This window comes from Haemaphysalis longicornis, unplaced genomic scaffold, assembly GCF_048455015.1.
Source record: "Haemaphysalis longicornis isolate Haplotype H1 unplaced genomic scaffold, Haemaphysalis longicornis Haplotype H1 scaffold_13, whole genome shotgun sequence".
NCBI lineage: Eukaryota > Metazoa > Arthropoda > Arachnida > Ixodida > Ixodidae > Haemaphysalis > Haemaphysalis longicornis.
The window spans coordinates 74,779,731-74,799,499 of record NW_027526233.1 but is presented as its reverse complement, the minus strand read 5'-3'; positions in this window follow the sequence as shown (position 1 = coordinate 74,799,499).

Genomic DNA, 19,769 nt, shown 5'->3' with positions numbered 1-19,769 from the left:
GCGACGTCATGGCGTCTGGAAGTCTGGGCAAAGGGTAGAAAGTTGTCTGGCGTATCTCTTGCGAATCCTAAGTCACATCTTTCAGAAAGGCGCGTGCTGTCATTTATACATGTGAGGCAACTGGGGTTGAAGTTTCTTGGTGTCGAAAAACGATTTCCGGAGTGCCCATCGACATCGTTGAAGGCGTTGGAGGGAAGTGGGTTCCTTTCTCTTTGCCATGTTCGTTGCTTGAACTTGTAGTAGTCAATTCGCCCACTGGTCGGTGTTGCTCTTCTCTCACGGGATCTGGCTTTAGTGGTGCGTTCTCATTGGGTTTGTAAAGTCTGGCTTGAAGTATGGCGATAATCATGTGAGCTTCTTCTAACCCCCATGGAGAGTCGTCGTGTTGGCCGCCGATTCTGAATCCGCATGCAAGGGCTTCCAGCATCTCGCTGATTGCAGCAAGTCGGTCGGCGCTGGGCTGTCGCTTTGCTGACGAAACAGTGGCCTCGACGTCATTCGTTTCCTCGAGAGCTGGCTTTATTTCGGCGATGAGTTTCCGGTTGTAGTCGAGAAGGCTTTTCTGAACAATCCGGACCCGGTTCCTCTGCCTCGACGCCTCCTCATCGCTTCGGGGTAAGCAATGAGGTCGAATAATTGTTATCCGCTCCATGGCTCTCCTCGTCGTGTCGCTAGACGTCCCGGGTTTCGGCACCACGTGGAAAACGCCCTGGAAGGCACGGAGGAGGCCGTCGTTGATAGAAAGCCAATATATATACACTATGTTCAGGAAACCGTCTTTCATACATCCATCTCGTCGCCTCGCCTTATTGTTCTCGTCTTCCTTGCCTACGAGTCTGCTGAGATCGATGCCGGCTTCATCTTCCTATTCATCGAAAGTTTCAACAGGCTATATTCACTCGGCCGGCAGTTTTTATCTGTCGCAGTGCACTTCCCTTGCTAGCAGTTCCTTTTGTAAGGCTTAAAACTGCGTGTGGATTTTACCTCACCGTATTCCCTTGCTGTAGTTCAGGCCTCAATATTTGCCTGAATGTTGAAAGAGATTCTGCCTGTAGCCTATTGCCCCATGGTCAAAGAACTAAGACTACAAAAATTGCGTTTTGGAAAAAGTCGTTGTCGCAAAAGGCCCTAAAGTTCGGCTTATTTGCAAAGACTGGTAACAGTGGTATGTCGCAAACAATTTAACAAAAAAATAAACTAAGGCCCTAATTTTTCCGAACTCGGTTTTACTCTAAAATTCATTGTTTCCCCCACAAGCCATGTCCTTGTAGCAAGTTGGTCTCATTTGCGTTTTATATGCAGTTAGGGTAAATGCAAGGGCACGGCGAAGTACGTACTCTAGAAAAACCTGCGCTTCTCTTTCTTACTAAAAATACAATTTATACGCGGCTCGCAAATGCAAAGGCATTTTTTTTTAATTTAAAGTACTTTTATCGATTTCTCTATACGATATTGTATGTGTTGCTGACGTATAATCAAAATTATGTTGATTCATTTATTGGAAAGTTACGACTACAATTTGGGTGGCGTTCAATTTTATTCCCCAACTGGAGAACCATGTTTGATTTATTCTTTAGTGCTCATTTAGGACTTTTAGATTGTTTAGGTCTGGATCGCCCTTTAAAATACTGTTTTACCAGATTCATTTGTTTGTGAAAAGTTTAGGCTTAGTTCGCCAGTCAATGTCGACGGATCTCTATGTGAATATGAATACAAATGTGTTCTATTCACATCTGTGCAGCAGGATCAAAAAGAAGGTCGTATCTGTAGTAACACGTGCGCTTTGCCAGTTCATTATTATGGAAGAAGATTTAGTACATATAGGAGTGGGATGGAAAAAAGACAGAACGGGCACTCCGATATCAACATATGGTTCACCTTCTAGAAAAGTTGGCCAACACGTCGTAGAATCCGGTATAGTTCGAAATACCGTCGCAGAAGGCCTTCACTGAGTCCGCTTATCGGGTGGCAGTCGAAACCCACACACGATCGCCTTGGTACTCGGCGTCTCGGCGTCGGATATTGTAGCGTGTGGCATCCACCAGCTGCTGATCCGTTGCACAAACTTGAGGAAGCTGGTGAGCCTCCTCCGCACGCTGAAAGTATCCTAGCACGTCGGAGGTGCGGTCGTCGTCACCTACATGCGGAAGCATGGCGTCAAGCATCGTAGTCGGCAGTCTTCCGTAGACAAGCTCGAACGGCGTCATTTGCGTAGTTTCCTGGATAGCCGTATTGTAGGCAAACGTAACATACGGGAGCACTTTGTCCCAAGTCTTATGTTAAAGCGTCGGCGTACATTGACAGCACATCCGCGATTGTGTTGTTCAGACGTTCTGTTAGTCCGTTCGTTTGGGGGTGGTACGCCTTCATTCTTCCGTGGTCCGTGTTGCTGTAGCGTAAGATTCCTTGCATAAGCTCCGCAGTAAAGGCAGTTCAGCGGTCCGTGATTAGGACTTCAGGGCCTCCATGTCGCAGCAGAACTTGGCTTATGAAGAACTTTGCGACTTCTTGTGCACTCCCCCACAGAACAGCGGAGATCTCTGCGGAGGGTGTCATGTAGTCTGTCGCTACGACAATCCACTTGTTCTCGGATCGCGACGTCGATAACGGGCACAGGAGGTCCATTCCAATCTGTTAGAAGGGCCTTAATGGGGTGGCGATCGGCTGCAGAAGTCTGGCGGGTCTCGTCGGCGGTGTTTTCTGTCGCTGGCAGTCACGGCAGCTCCGGACGTAGTGGGACACGTCGGTTGTAAGGCGGGGCCAGTAGTACTTCGCCTTGATTTTTGTAATTGTGCGTGCAGTGCCAAGATGACCGGATGACGTTTCGACGTGGCAGGCTTCAAAAATTTTATCACGAAGGTCTGCGGCGATGACTAAAAGATCATTTGTTCTCGTGCCGGGGTTGCAATTTTTCTTCACAAGTACAGAGTTCTTTAGGCGGAATGCAGGTAAGTTGTGTTTGAAGGCCCTAGGCATGGCTAAGTGGCGTCCTTCGAGGTAGTGGATCAAGACGCGTAACTCTGGGTTGGCACGCTACTGGGCGGCTAGGTCGCTCTCTGTCACGACTCGGAAGCACGGGCTATCTTCACTGGAGTCTTGAGGTGGTGGGTCGGGGGCGCGGGAGAGACAGTCGGCGTCGCAGTGTTTCCTGCCGGTTTTTTAGACGATTGTGTAGTCCGAGACGTGTTTTTAGACGGGTCGCACAAGACGGCCCGAAGGGTCCTTCAAATTGGCGAGACTACACAGCGCGTGGTGGTCTGTCACAACCTTGCCGAGCCCTGGAATACGTTTTACCACTTCGGCATGATTACTCGCAATAAAAATCAACACACAGGTTTTTCTCTCCAAATGTCTTATCTTGAAACCAGCCTTTGCCTCTAAAATCTATCCCGGATCTTTGGGCACAGTACCGCAAAGCTTTATAATCTTTGCAACAGTGCAGGGAGCAGTTATTCTTCATTGGTTTCACGGGAGTTGTTTGTGTTTTTTGCTAAGAGGGAGAATGATTTCAAGCATTTGTTGAGGTATCTGTAATCCGGGTTTCGGGAAAGGCGGTACACAGACGGGCGGAAGCTCAAGTGTAGAACATGGAGACCCTGGGCATCAGCTGCTGCAGCTAAACCCCCTGCGCTCAAATTCCCGTCAGGCTGATCTTGGAGTAGTCAGACTGTAAATATGCCTTGTTTGTGTTGATGGAAAGGCGATTTGTAAGGATTTAGTGGTTTTCGGCAGAGCAGAACCCTTTTATATGGCTGGGTTGTGGGGATGATGGTAAAACAATCCTCGAATTTAGCACAGTGTAATTAGTCTCTGCTCTTCTACCCAACTATCAACACCAACGCATCCTTTACATATTTGTGTTGGTTTATCGTCCGCAGAGTTCACAACACGCTAAACTATTGTGTTTTGCAGCGGTGGGATAAGGCATTCCTAGGGTGTTAGCTGTGGAACGCTGTGCTGGTAGATAGTCGTGGTGGCGAAGAGTAAGAAATGTACGCTCCCTTTCCTCTTCCTCCATTCTCGTTCTCTTTTAGATCTTGGTGTACGGTCATGCAGGTGAGGTTGCAATCTTCCTTCATTGCGGATGTTAATATTTCCCCGAAGTTTTTACACATTCGGTGGCCAGCCGACACTCTAAAGCCCTATAGAAGCCTTTCATGACGTTTACCCTTCCCTCCAAAACTTCCGCTAGACGAACTGCGCAGTTGATGGGTGTAGCTCCCTGTTTTTTGGTACTGTATATAAGGAAGTCGTGAATTCACAAAACATGCTGCAATAGTGAAGTACGGCAATTGGTATGTGGTAACTTTGTACGACTCCGTGTCTGTGTCTACTGTGTTCTCATGCAGACTGCGTATCCAAAAAGCTGCAAAATGAGACAAAACAGCGGCCGGTATTCAATGTTGTTTAGTCCACACTCTCCACACTCGGCAACCATAATCTCGCCCATGATTCCCTTCAGGTCCTATTGTTTGCGAATGTACAGAATCTTCTGAGCCCGAAAAAGCACCCAAACCATTTTGCAAACACTGCGAACACAGAAGCAGACATCACAAATGGGCCACTGATGTAGTGCAATAACCATGAAAGGAAAAGGCACAAACCTGGCGGAACTGAAAATATCTTGGCAGCATTCTTTGTTTAGCGGCAAGAAGAATATTTGATGGCCTTTTGTGGGCAGTAGGGGAAGCGTGACCATAACATAATGGCGGCAGTGGAAAGAGAAATCACGGTGGCAAAGCAATTTTGTTTTTAGGGAGTACTACGGGCTCAAAAGTTTTCTTCATCTATCATACAATGGTGGCGTGCTGATGATGTGCTCTATTAGCGACATAACAATAAGTATAAACAAGTTTTGCTAGCAGACCTGAATGTTTGGCTCAAAGTGAAGAAGCGTCACAGCAACTTTCGAAGACAACACGTGAGGCTTTACGGCATTCCTTGCCCTCTTTCTCCTGCTTCTCTAAGGATCTCAATGTAACATAAATACATTTTCATTAGAGGTTTTGATATGGCATGCCGTGTGAGGGGCGCACATTCGAGAACAGGCATACAAAGACCATTTTATCTCGCGCCTTGGATCCTCATCAGTGTACTCCGTTGTTTGGACAGCCCAGAAAGCAGGCTTTTATTCGGTATCGCGGGTCAAACTAGTAGCTTCTCTGAATATGCCACTTAGCTCACGGAGGATGGGGGCGCGAAAATGCTAGAAAATGTTCGTTTGAAAACGTTCCGTGGGCGGCAAAAAGAATCACAGCCAAGACATTATGTATTTTACTGGTTATATTTTGCCAAGGAATGTTTCATTTAGGTCTCAAACATAAGCAAGCCAAGTATGAAAAAAATATTTACGCGCGACAGTTCAGGCTGTGTTATTATAAATTTATTGGAACAGTACCTCAATGCAATGAAAATATGGAGGCCTTCAAAATGTCGAGGATGATACTATAATTGCTGTGTAGCCTTATACATCCACGCGGAGTTTTATGTTCTGACAGTTGTTCACGAGTAATCAAAGAAATGAATAGTGCCTAATTCCAAAGAGTCTACATCTTTCTTACTTAAAAAAGCAAATGCATTGGGCTTTTTAGGAAGACTTGATGCTGTACGCGATTTTTGTAGTATTTAATAATGTTTAAAAATTAGGCGTTTATGATTTCTTGTACGTCGCATTGGGTAGTGGTGAATAAATTGATTAGTAAGTTTTTCTTGCGACGCTGTGAGGATTTGTCTAATTGGTACATAGAATGTGATGTCTTCATAAGCCATCCTATTCTGCTTTGCTTGTATACTATTTCAACAGCTACTGATTATATGTGTTTGAATTAAAGGTCACGCTGCAATTTACTATTGCAGTGGAAGGTTGAAATTGGAACTTTATTCTTTGGACATTGGGTACAACATTGGTTTGAAAATCGATGGAAGCAAAGCAACTGTCTACGACAATCAAGCTAACCAACTCACGATAATTCCAAAACATAATGGGGAAAACTATTCACTTGAAGTACCAGGATATTTTACGCTGGCCCTGCGTTTTGAGCAACATTCACATATACACGTGAGTATATTTCTCCGTTATTGAGCACTAGTTTCTGGTTCTGCTCGTTCTTCTTAAACGTGTGCTACATGAGCATTTCGAATGAATCCTGAACGACTTCCATGCCAGTCTATGGAGTTTGATATTGTAAATGCATAGTGCATGATTATAAGATGCATGAATTCTGGCTTGAGATTGCCCTGTATCACAGGTATTAGCCATTGAGAGGACACGCTGTTAAACTAGGGCTTCTATTGGAGGCACGTTAGAAATTCCCAATATATCTTCTCAATTTTCTTTGGGGCACTGCTGTTCTTCTACTGCAATATTTGGCCCTCCAAAAGCGATTCTGTTTTCTATTAACGCGCAGCGTGCGATTTTCAGTGACGTGGGAAGCATGGCGACATGGGGGGCGTGGACTTTGTGAGAATAGAGAGTTTGATTCCTCCGTATGCTTTGTGTAGTACCTGGTTACATTGTTTACGCGGAACAGTGTGGGTACCTGTACATCCGTCATGGTACGGTGGAGTTGTTCCGCGGGGCGGTCCTCGCCCATCCCCCGCATTCTTCATGGTGGGGTGCACCCCCTTGCCCTTGCTGCGCAAGGACGTGCAGTCGGGTCCCTGTGAACACAGTAACTACGTAATCGATAGAAGAGACGGTTGGCTAAAACTCTCTGCGATTTCCGAAGAAATTTACTCCGCCAAAAAACAATCACGGAATACAATGTAGGGCGCACAATTCTTCGCGTGGGAGCATCAGCTGAACGGTTTGAGTTATGGTGGCCGGAGCACGGGTTACTAAAACGTATCTACTATAGCTTGATATATCGCTACAGACCGTAAAACACCAATGCTACGCCAGTTATGTGCATACCTCCATAGTATGGCATTTCGTATTGCAGACGTAATTTTTGCCGTCGGCGCGTCCCAGTAATTCCAAGCGCAAATTGCGGCACGTTCCATTTCGTGGCTGGGAGGCAAACCTAATCAACCGTCACGTGTTGCACCCGCGCCTCTTCACTCTGTGAAGTCCGGGGTAGATGTATCAGCCTGTGTAGTTGCACAAAATCGAGAGCTGGGCTAGTTAGTTTCCGTCCATCTTAAACAGCGCTTAACAACCACAACGACGAGGACCAGGGGACTTAAGACCGCGCCATCTTGTGTCCCCGCTTCCTCGTCGTTGAGTTGTTAAGCGCTCTTTAAGATGTGTAGTTGCGGGATCATTGCACCCGTGCTGTATATGAAAACTGCACGCAGTCGGCATATGACCCGTTAAGCTGCATTTGTACAGTATATATATTGTAGCTGTGCGTAGCTCCCGAGGTAGGACAGGGACCCACCTGTTTCCTGTAGGGTGGTAGCTGTAACGGTGCAGAACCCCCGTTTTCAAGCCGAACTTCAGAAGTTGGCGACGTAACCGGCTGTCGGAAGGTCGAGCGGAGCCGTCTCTCCGGTAGGTTATTCTTCGACAAAAAGTATCGCCGCGCTCTATGCCCGGGTGACTGGTTTAATCAACCGTGGAGTTATCTATGAGCGCCAAAGATAAAGCAGGCCTGCTTGCCGGCGAGAAGCAGACTTCCGATTGCGATAACGAACAGCGTCAGAGGGCATCTGCATCTAAATGCTTTTTGCCGGACTTGTACGTTATGAAAAAAGTTCACTGCTGTAGAAGAACCCAATGACCGATGCGGTCGGACAGGTTCTTCAACGTCGACAACCAGCACAAAGCGTGATGGTCGGTTACGACTATGAAATATCGATGAAAGTAAGGGCGGAACGTTTGGATGGCCAACATAACAGCAAGGCATTCCTGCTCCATGATTGTATAGTTTTTTTCGGCCCGACGTTAGTGTGCGGCTAGCATACACAACCACTAGCTCCCTCTTGAACGAATCGAGTTGCAACAAGACTGCTACGATGCCTTGGCCACTGGCTTTCGTGTGTAGAACCGTTGGTGCAGCGGCATCGAAGTGGCAAAGCACAGGGCTAGACGCGGGTGCATTTTTCAGAGCTTGAAAAGCCCGTTAGCAATCTTCACTCCAAGTAAAAGCTGTGCCAGAACGCAAGAGGTTATTGAGAGGAGAAGCAACTGTTGCAAAATATGGTATAATGCGGCGGAATTACGATACTAGTTCGAGAAAGCTGCGAAGGTCTTTCTGCTTTAGCGGCCACGGAAAATTTAAAATGGCCAAAATCTTGCCAGGGTCTGTTTGAATTCCTGTTTTTCTGACGATGTGGTTTAGCACCTTCATCGATTTGCTGGCGAATGTGCACTTTTTACTAATCTGGAGTCCGGCATTTGAGAGACGTGCCTGTACATCGTCCAGACGTTGGAGATGTTGCTAAAACGTAGTTGAAAAAACAGCAATGTCGTCGAGGTAACAAAGGCAAGTTTTCTATTTGAAGCCGTGGAGCAGGGCATCAATCATGCCTACAAATGTCTCGGCCGCATTACCTTGTCATAAATGCATACCATCGAACACGCAACGCCCATCTGGAGCGACGAAGGCCGTCCTTTTTTATCATCTTCGTTCATCGGGATTTGCCAATGACGGGATCATAAATCAAGGCTGGAGAACTCCACTCCTTGAAGACGGTCCAGGGCTTCATCGATGCGGCGCAAGGGATTTACGTCTTTCCGAGTGATCCTATTGAGGGCACGGAAATTAACACAAATGCGCACTGAGCCGTCATTTTTTGCTACTAACACGACTGTCGATGACAACGGGCTCGACGATGGGCGTGTAACATCACGCGTGAGCATGTCAGCGACGTGGTCGTAAATAATCTTGCGCTCATGCGCAGACACAACGTAGGGGCGACGGCGTATACCCGCCGAGCCATCTGTCTCAATCCGGTGCGCGGCCACAGACGCTCGTTTATACGTGAAAAAGTGCACATAAAAAGATGCAATGTGCCTCTTCAATACCTTAAGCACCTTTTCCGTGTGTGTGGTTGTCAGGTCTGGGCTAATGTTAGCGGTAAGAGCGGACAGACGATCCGAAGTAGTGAGACCGCACAAGGCTGAAGACGTTATCGACCTAGCAAACCACATACATCTCTGCGACGTCCCAAAAAAACCTGAACGTCTATGTTCCAGCAGTATCTCTATTACACATCTGTACAACGTGCAATATTTTTATGAACAATTTTGTACGTTGAGATGAGGTTGCTGGTACCTTAATGTCGAACGTTCTTCCAACTATGCTAAAGATGTACTCTCGATGTTGCTTCTGCTTCATTTGTAGAGAATATTTAAACATATTTTGCTGATGTTGTTGAGATGTTGCTGGTATGTCAGTTTTTTACTTCCTACATGTCTATCGCACTTACATTTATTTTAGCTATATCCCCATACTTTATTTTCGAGCTCTCCGCAGGCGTACTGTTTTGAAGTTACGGATGGGTTTTGTATGTGTTTTGTATAGATTGTGTACCGAGGGGTTTTTTGCGACTTTTGTAATCCACCAATATTGCTTTTACGAATATAAAAATGCGGAGGACATAATAAATAAATTAGACTCAAGATGTGTCTGAACAACATTTTACGATCATACAAGTTTTTATTCAGTGAAACCACCATTTTACTTCCTAGTTCTACCTTCGTAATCAAAATACCAATGCTGACCTGACAAACAGGTAGCGACACTGTTCAGCCAGATATGCTAACAATAAAATTTCCCCAGCTTGTACCGATGGTGAAAGGCTGAAGGAACAGGGGGGCTTTCGGGCTCTCCCCCTGTCACTTTCATCACCGTATGGACATCTTACCTGCAACGGCGAAAGAGGCGGCAATATCTCTGGACCGCAGCATCACCAGGCTGCAACCACACAATATATTCACTGATTCCAAGTCGGCCATTCAAACCTTCATTCGCGGTAGCGTTTCCGCTGCAGCACTCAAGATTCTCCAAAATACCTATACTCAACCACTCGACATCGTCGGCACCCCGGCCCCTCTGTATTGGGAGGCAACGAGGCGGGTCACAAAGAAGCACGAGAACTAAACAGCCTGTGCTGGACTCGCTCCTGCTCTCTAACAATGTGCTTGGTCGGCACACGGTCGTCTGCTTTCATACCAAAAAGCCACGGAGCATTATCGCCTCTCCGGCCGCCGTATTCCCGGTGCCCACACATCCCTCACCAACACTCTGAAGCGCCTATTGCGACGCCTTGAAGCCAACTCCCTCACCCGTTGATCCATCCTCCACAAGACGTACTCCTCTGAGTTCCCTGCGCCCAACTGTCCCCTGTGTGACTCCCTGAACGCACTAAGACATGGTATGCGGGCCTGTCCTATTAAACCATTCCACCCCATCTGCAGCCTCGAGCAGTGGGAGGACGCGCTCGGCTGCTCACAACCGGGGGTGCAGCTACTTCTAGTGACCGAGCCGCCACTGCCGCTGACAGCCATCGGCTGACCGCCACCACGCGTTCCTACCCAACTTGCTTTGAAAATAAAGTTATTTCTCTTTCTTTCTATCTCCCTTCTTCGGAGACCCGGCTGTCCGGCTGTTGCACCTGACATGGATTTCCTAACTTTCTCCTGAAACCTCTCCATGAGTGGCTGGCCTGGATCGTTTCATCCTGTTGGCTTAAACATAATTAACAAGGTGGACTGGGTGGCACGCGCTCGAAAAGGCGTCTACCGGGCTCGCGAAGTCGGCGTATCCAGCCCGAGCTGTTTGGTGCTGCCCACTTCTGGCGCGAGCATACGTGAACTAGCAAGTAGAAGAGCACGCGAGAGATCACATCACAAACGCTGGGCAGAGTGTTCCAGAAGGGTAAGTTGGATGATGCCCTGTGCTCGTCCCTAGGCGCACGCTCACCTGCACTGGGTAATTTCTTTTCATTTTGAGTGCCCCTCGAGTGGTGTAAGCCTAGGCTCAAGCCTAGATGATGCCGGGTGCTCCTCACATCCTTCAAGCTCACATGCGCGTGTATTTTCTGCGCTCAGTAGTTTTTTTCTGTGACCCCTGACCTGGCGGAAGGCCACAAAAGCCTGTATGATGCCGTGCGCTCTTCACGTAATGCACGCTTACGTGCACGCGGAATTTCGTTGGTAATTTTTCTCTTCCAACCAAAAGCCTAATAAACCGCCCGGCAGTGAAAAGTTCCAAAATTTTCGTAAAAAATAGCAACAGGCCGTTTATTTGTCCATCAAGGTTTTTCTGTAAAAAAAACGCTTTGCCATTCTAGCAGCACCCAACCGAACACACGGTCTCGAAGGAAGGTAAAGACCCTGTTTGAAAAAGACATCGCTGAATTTAAAAATACCAGACCTTCAAGGTTACCAGTCACTTAAGGATTTTGTAAATCCAGAGCATTTATGATTCGTTGGAGTTAATTTGATTCTTTAGCTTTACTATCCCACTCCTGGAGCATGAAAGCTCATTGTCCTTCAAATTGTTCTGTTTTTTGGGTTAAAGTTTTCTAACTGTGTACCACTGTTCAGATTGTTTCCAATAATAAAATAGTTTGCAACAAAAACTTGTGTGGTCACGTATTAAAGAGGTGAAGAAAACATTTTATGGTAAGTGATGTCAAGACGGCATGCACTCCCTGCATTGGGCTCAGCTATTTCACATGGCTTAGGAAAAGTCTATCCTGCATCCAAAAATTATAATGTCCATGTGTGTTTCGCACAAATCTGACACCTATTGTCCTTTAGCGCCTTAATAGTCAGAAAAATACTACATTCTTAAGCATCATACAAGTTGTTTCACAAATTAATAAATCAAACGGAGCCGATAATGAAGCTAGCGCATTTCCCTAAAAAAATCCGTGTGCTGCAGTCACTATCGTTCGAGACGCATAATAAGCTTCTGGGGTAGAAAATGGACATGCCTAAGATTGGTTTATCAAGTAAGACGTTAGCTTTGTGCGTTCTACTTCCTTTTCCATCCTATACACACGTTATCAAACATACAACATGCGCGCTTTTCATTCTGTTTCAGTTTCGCGCCATTTGCGAATTTTGGGGTACCCGAAATTGCAATGCAAGATTTAGGCAGATAAATCATCTTTGTTTTATTTTAACCAGCAAACTTTTTTATAAAGAACGGATTTTATTTAAGGTTCGAGGCTCGTGGCCAACAATGTTCTTATATTTGTGTCAAAGTCATGAGCGCCGTCTGCATCATTGTACCAGCAAGTCCCGATGTGGGGCATGCAATCCTCCCGTTCTTAAGATAAAAACTACATAAAATAAACAAAATGTGTACTAACGCTACAGTTTTAACACTTGAAAAGTTCATTGTTTGATATGTTGTTTTGAGACAGCAAAATAACGTTGGTGCTATAAAGCCAGAATATATAACCCAATACAATCCACAGGTCATGCCCTTCGGAGCGGCCAGCAATTTTCACGAGTGTTCTGCGCAGTTAAAGAGTGTAGCAGGGTGAGAGCCTCCAATTTTATTCAAATACCTAGTGTCAATTGGCCGCGAGGCCCACCACTGGAGAGGCCGGCGTTGCGATCGTTTTGACGTCACTTGTAGGATCACCGTTCCTATCTTGCTGCGTAGTTGGCTTGCAGCGCGTGACACTTCGCTTAGGAAGCGCGTTCTAAAAGTATTTTCGTGGTAATTTCTTTCGTTTGAAGTTAATTTTCAGTGCGTCAAGCGCAGTTCGACCTAATGGTGACTATAACCGCATCAACTGCGATAGATTATCCGCAAATACCATGGTGTATATGCGACCAAAGCGTAAGCAGCGGCTTGTTTCCCCGATCAACAATGTGGACTGCGACGATCGCCGAGTGAAGTTTCTAGTTCTCTTGTTTGCAAGAAATGTATAAAGCAGAAAATCGTGAAGCGTTAAGTGCTCGCAGAAGCACACGCACCCGCCGTGCCTGCCCGCACAGCCGACGGTGCGGCTCGAACCGACGCAGGTCGCGGCAGCAACAACTTGTCGCCGCTTTTTAAAATCACACAAATCGTGGAAAAGAAGTTCCAGATTGGTGAAACTGGATGTTAGTGTGATGAAAAATTCTGATAGGTAGTGTCATCAGCTGTGGCTTTCAAAGCGATGCTCAAATATCTGCCGCGATTTACGCCGGCCGGCCGCGGAGGTCGGTCCCGGCAGCGCCGGCCCGTTCACGCACGCTGCGGCGAGCGGCCGAACGATGGCTATGCTTGCGCGCAAGAATCGGCGGAGGCCGCGCAGGTATCGCCGATCGCTTCAACGGAAATCACCGCGCTTGCAGAGTTTCCAGCGCGGTGAAACGTCCTGTTAGGGACTGTCACTCGCAACTCTAACGGCGATGAAATATCTGCTGCGATGCCAAGCCTAAAGTTCCCAACATCCGATTACGTGCATCCGAAGCCGGCTGTTGGTGAAGGCCCTCCCGTCACGCACGCGCGTGATGTGTTTGGGTTCCACTAACTTCTTGGGGGCCCCCAGCGCTCGGTTCTCCTATTCTAAATATCCCCATTACCCGAAATCATTAACGACGTGTTCCGCCTCGTACGCAGCCTGGCCTTCTGTCAGCAGTCGTGAGTTTCGAAATTGATGTTTGAGAAATGCCGGCTTACTGTAAACATACAAAACACGCTGCAATTATAAATTACCACGCCGAGCACCTAATGAAAACTAAATATAGCCTTGTCCGAACCCGCTCGAAGGCATTAAAAACTCGCGTTCATACCGTTCATACATTGCGGACAAGTCGTAAAAAGTAAACATTAGCCGTGCAGAGTACAGGCTACGGCAGCCTGTACTGCTACGGCAGTACAGGCTACGGCAGGGGAAATAGGCACTGATTAAGCCAAACTTCAGACCATAACAATACTTTTAAGCATGTGTGGCGAAGCAATCTGATCACCGTTCTCGCGTCATTCATTTACCAGGCAATACGAGCAGTTCGCGCGGTGAGACCATAAGTGAGCGACGCGTTTCTGTCGCTGTTACAAGGTTACGACGCGTTTCCGTCGCCTTTGCACATGTCCGTCACAAGTATTTCATAATGAATTTACAACGTACTTTTCTCGGCATCAGTTGCATCGTCCTTGGCGTTAGCTGGCTGCGTATGTAAGAGCTGTGGGTCGCGATGGTAGCAACTACCTAAACGCGGCGGTGTCGCCGGGAACACGCGAGTCGCTGATTGCTTTCCCGAATTATTTGGTTTATATACATCTTTTTTGTTAATTTGCATCAAATACAGAAGGAGCGGGCGAGACGGTGGTCACAACAAAACAACACGCTTCCGCGTACGCACGGGAAATGTGTTGTAGCAGACGACAACACGATTCGGCGTCCTACAAGTGACGTCACTCGTAGGTGGCGCCACGGTATGTCCTCGAGGCCAATACTGTGAATAAATGAAGACTTTGTGCAGCCGTGTGAGTTGTGTTGTGAACTCAATTTGTGTGCAAGATCTCAGCGAGTCGAAAGCGCGTCGACAGTCGTCCCCGATGCAACACTGTATAGTCCGTTCCCGTTGCGAACTTGCTCATCGCCTTCCCCTCGTGAGTATTGTGCATATCAAAGTCATTAATAATGAAATATCACGCTTTCTTAGTTTTGCCAGCATATCTGTGAAAAGGCATATAGGTTGTACTTTGTTGCTGGCGCAGTGTAAAATGTGCCTTCGAAAGAAAGCGCTGGCGTTACAGACGCGACGGAGCGATAAGCAGATAAACAATTGCGCATTGTTTCTTTAGTTTCAGCCCTCTGCGCTCCGTTGGCTTCCGCCTTCTCTCGAACCAACCAGCCGAAGTTCAAACTCTGGTGAAGCGTGCCTCAACAAAAACAGTTGTTGGTGACGTGATCTTCAATGGATCAACAGCGGACGTAGACGAGGACTTAACAAGAAGAGAAGATAGGACAAAAGCTGAACTGCACCTGAGTTTTATTCAGACAAGAAAGACACAAACTGGCACACATCCGATAGGAATGGCAACACCACCTGACGTAAACATCATCTTCCGCACTGCCAGCTACACCCGTTGCTCCTACTGGCTCCGCATTGCTGATTTGCCCCAGTGGCCTTGCCTTGCTGTGTGGGTTTTGTGTGTATATTCTTTAACGCAGCCTTATTTCCCACTCCTGCGTAAAGGCACAACGCCTCAGAAGTGTCTTCAGGATTTGTTTGTGTTCGCAGCGTAGAAAGCGCGTTTTGTACAGTCAGTAAAAAAATAGAACGAAAGATTGTTCACAAGAATGGGGAAACCCTGATGTGCGGCAGTGATGTTATGAACAGGAGTGGCAGGGATTTTCATTTATGCATCCTTTGTGTATATATTTCCGCGATTTGAGCGAGAAACTCTAGAATGACAAAATTTGTGCAATGGTACTTAGCACGCAATGGAACGGAGGCGCACAACAACTAAGCACGCAATGGTTCGGAAGATGATAGGTATAACATTATGCGACAAGAAGAGAGCGGAGTGGATCTGGGGACGAACGCCTGTTAAGGACATATTAGTAGAAATTAGGAAAAATATGGATGTGGGCAGGGCATGTAATGCGAAGGCAAGATAACCATTGGTCATTAAGGGTAAGAGAGTGGATGCCTAGAGATGGCAGGCATGGTAGGGGCGGCAGAAATTAAGTTAGATGGAGAGATGAGATTTGCGGGGGTAATTTGATCACAGTTAGCGCAGGACCGGGGTACTTGATGATCCATTGGAGAGGCATTTGCCCTGAAGTGGGTGTAGATTGGCTGGTGGTGGTGATGACTCACTTTCCGTTCTTCAACATTTTAAGCATAAGTAGCTTAAAAGAATGCAATGGGAACATTTCTATTTTTAGCAAACCGTTCTGCTGAATATAGCAACCTTGTTTTCGAACAAGTTGGTGTCTCTTTTGTGTCAAGTGATGAACTGCAAATGCAACACCAAACTCGTAACAAGACTGACTGCCAACTTTTACTTGGGGCAGACCTACCCTGGATAGCATACTATACAGTCAAGTCATCCCACCTATACAACAAACAAAGCCTGCCGTCTGCCGTAAAATTGAGCCACTATCAATTGCAGAATGCGTGTATCCTGTTTTTCTTCATGTGCATCTTGTTTGCGTCCTGTATATTCCGTCTGCCAGTCATATTTGTTGCCTAAATGCGACCCAAGTACTTATATTTTGCATGTGCGTCATTGCTGAGACAAAGATTTAACCTGTTTTCCCCATGTAGCTCCTGGTGCACGCCGATGCCGTTTAATGACCCACCCTGCACTTCATTGTAGGAATTGTGAGGTAGGTGTTCTTATGTGGCCTCATTAACTGTGCAGTGATGCAAAGTCGAAGTGCAAAAAATTTCAGCTTGCTTGGTATCAGCGTATAGTAGGTGCAGTAGTAGCCAAAGTGAGGGGGGAATCTGTTATTTTGGTTTCATTCCCACCCGGTTTTTAAGCAATGCCTCAGCTACCACCGTCACATGGCCGTTGTTTAAACGCAATGGCCGGCCACTGAAAGACCATAAGCAAAATGCGCTGAATTTATTGAACGCCTTCCTAACCAACTGACTACAATCCAATTCTAACTTCGGCAAACCGAATACAGTGGCCCGTGGAAATTTGACTTAGAGTTTAAATAAACGGTAGACTATGCTTAAATGTGATTCTGCCGTAAAAAATTTTTGCACTGCTTTGATGCTTCCTGCTGTATACCGTATACATCAACAAAAATGTAGGTCTAACAGGAAAAGCTAAGAGGACAACGTGATGAGTTTTTGAGTGATGGACTTTTTGAAGGTTTAGTTATTAGCATATATACCAACTAGCCCACCTCGCCATACTGCTGCAGGATGTATACTTCCATTGCAGTGACACTGTCCGGGTTTGTGCATGTTTCCTTTTGCCACACTTTGTTCACATGGCTTCATCCGTGTATATATTGTAACCCTCCCCCACACAGTCGTCACGATCACGCAAAATCAGACATCTCTTCCCTTCCTAAATTTCAGTTTTTCTACCCAACTTCTGCCGCAAGCCATCACTCTGGGCCTCCTCTCCGCTTTAGAGGAATGCCATGTGTCTGCATTGGCCGTCGATTGCCAACAAAACACTGGCCCTCCCATTCCGGACGAGACTGCCCCGACCCAACCTTTTGAGAAAATGTTGGCCCCAGATTTGCTGCCTGCCCAAGCCGATCAGCTCCGCTGCCTCCTGGCTTCCTTTTGGGACATTTTCGACCTGGACAATCGCCCTTTAGGGAAAGCCTCCTCAGTCACCCACCGGATCAACACCGGCAGCGCAGGCCCCGTTCACAAACGCCCTTACAGAGTCTCTCATGCAGAGCGGCGAATTATCCAACAAGAAGTGGAAAAGATGCTAGCCAAGGACATCATTGAAAGTTCTTGCAGTCCTTGGGCCTCTCCCGTAGTGCTGGTGAAGAAAAAAGATGGCACATGGCGGTTCTGCGTAGATTATCGGCATCTCAATGCAGTCACAAAGAAGGACGTGTATCCCCTCCCAAGGATAGACGACGTCCTTGACTGCCTTCACGGCGCTAAGTATTTTTCATCCATTGACCTTAGTTCTGGATATTGGCTAATCACCGTAGATGAAATGGACCGTGAAAAAACCGCCTTCATAACACCCGATGGTCTGTACCAGTTCAATGTGATGTCATCCGGCCTTTGTAACGCTCCAGCCACATTCGAGCGCATGATGGACTTGCTGCTCCAGGGCTTCAAGTGGTCCACCTGCCTCTGTTACCTGGATGACGTTATCGTATTTTCTCCCTCATTTGCTACCCACATAGAACACCTCTCGGAAATTCTAACCCTTTTCCGTCGCGCCGGTCTTCAGCTGAATTCCTCCAAATGCCATTTAGGACGTCAGCAAATTACCATCCTCGGACACCTCGTCGACGCGAAGGGGGTTCGTCCAGACCCTGATAAAGTTAGTGCAGTTCAGAACTTTCCAGCACCGCGGTCGACGAAAGACGTTCGAAGCTTTCTCGGACTTTGTTCGTATTTTCGACGCTTTATCAAGAACTTTGCTGATATTGCTAGACCCCTTACCAACCTCTTGAAGAAAACCGTCCCGTTTTCGTGGAGCTCCGAGCACGCTGCCGCTTTTACCAACCTTATATTCGTACTCACCCACTCTCCGCTTCTGGCTCACTTTGACCCTTATGCACCCACAGAAGTACGCACAGATGCCAGTGGGTACGGAATCGGGGCTGTTTTGGCGCAACGACAGGATGATCTTGAGCGGGTTATTGCCTATGCCAGCCGCCTTCTTTCCACCTCAGAGCGCAACTACTCTATTACAGAACGACAATGCCTCGCCCTCGTGTGGTCTATCGCCAAGTTTCGGCCTTATCTGCATGGCCGCTCATTCAGAGTCATAACAGACCACCACGCGCTGTGCTGGCTCTCTTCGCTAAAAGATCCCGTAGGCAGGTTAGGTCGGTGGGCATTGCGCCTACAGGAATATTCATTCGACGTAAAATACAAATCTGGACGCTTGCACCAAGATGCTAATTGCCTGTCTCGCCATCCGGTCGACCCACCTGACGCTGCTGACGATGACGACGCAGTCTTTCTGTGTGCCATATCTGGACTCCTCCATATTCCAGAAGAACAGCGTCGTGACCCAGCAATACGATCGATCATCAACAACATCAACTCTGCCTCACCTGACGCATCGACGGGAATGTTCGTGCGGCGCGATAACATTTTGTACCGCCGCAATACCCGTCCTGACGGGCCGGCACTTTTGCTCGCTGTCCCCGCGCATTTGCGCTCCACTGTCCTCCAGCAGCTTCACGACATGCCTACTGCTGGTCACCTCGGCATTTCTCGCACGTATGAACGCGTACGCGAGCGTTTTTTCTGGCCCGGCCTGTACTGTTCCGTCCGCCGCTCCGTCAGTTCTTGCGATCAGTGTCAGCGCCGCAAGACATCAGCATCGCTCCCTGCGGGTACTCTACAGCCGCTCGACATCCCGGTAGACCCTTTTTTCCGGGTTGGCCTGGACTTGCTTGGCCCTTTTCCCTAGTCGACATCGGGAAACAAGTGGATTGCAGTCGCCACGGATTACGCCACACGCTACGCCATCACGCGTGGTTTGCCGACTAGCTGTGCTACTGATGTGGCAGATGTCCTTCTTCACGACGTCATTCTTCAGCATGGGGCTCCACGTCAGTTGCTCACCGACCGTGGCCGTTGCTTTCTCTCCCAAGTCATTGACGACATCCTCCGGTCCTGTTCTACTAAACATAAGATAACTACAGCTTACCATCCCCAGACTAACGGACTTAGCGAACGCTTGAATCGTACCTTGACCAATATGCTTTCCTGCTACGTTTCCGCAGATCACCGCGACTGGGACGTCTCCCTGCCGTACGTGACGTTTGCGTATAATTCGTCGCAGCATGATACGGCTGGGTATTCGCCGTTCTACCTCCTTTATGGCCGTGAGCCCACCCTGCCACTGGACACTCTCATGCCTATGTCGGCTGACCAACCCTCAGTACGATCGGAGTACGCTTGGGATGCTATTGCTCGCGATGACCACGCTAGGCAGATTGCCCGCAACCGGCTTTGTTCCTCCCAAGCTGATCAGAAAACGATTTATGACCGAAGACATCGAGTGGCGCACTTCGCTCCTAGATCCCTTGTCCTCCTCTGGAAACCTAACCGCCGTATCGGCTTATCTGAAAAGCTTCTGCCCAGCTACTGTGGTCCCTTTCGCGTCTTGCGCCAAGTTACTGACGTAACGTACGAGATCTCCCCCGTGGCGTCGACACCATCGAGCACGCTACTTCTACAGACATTG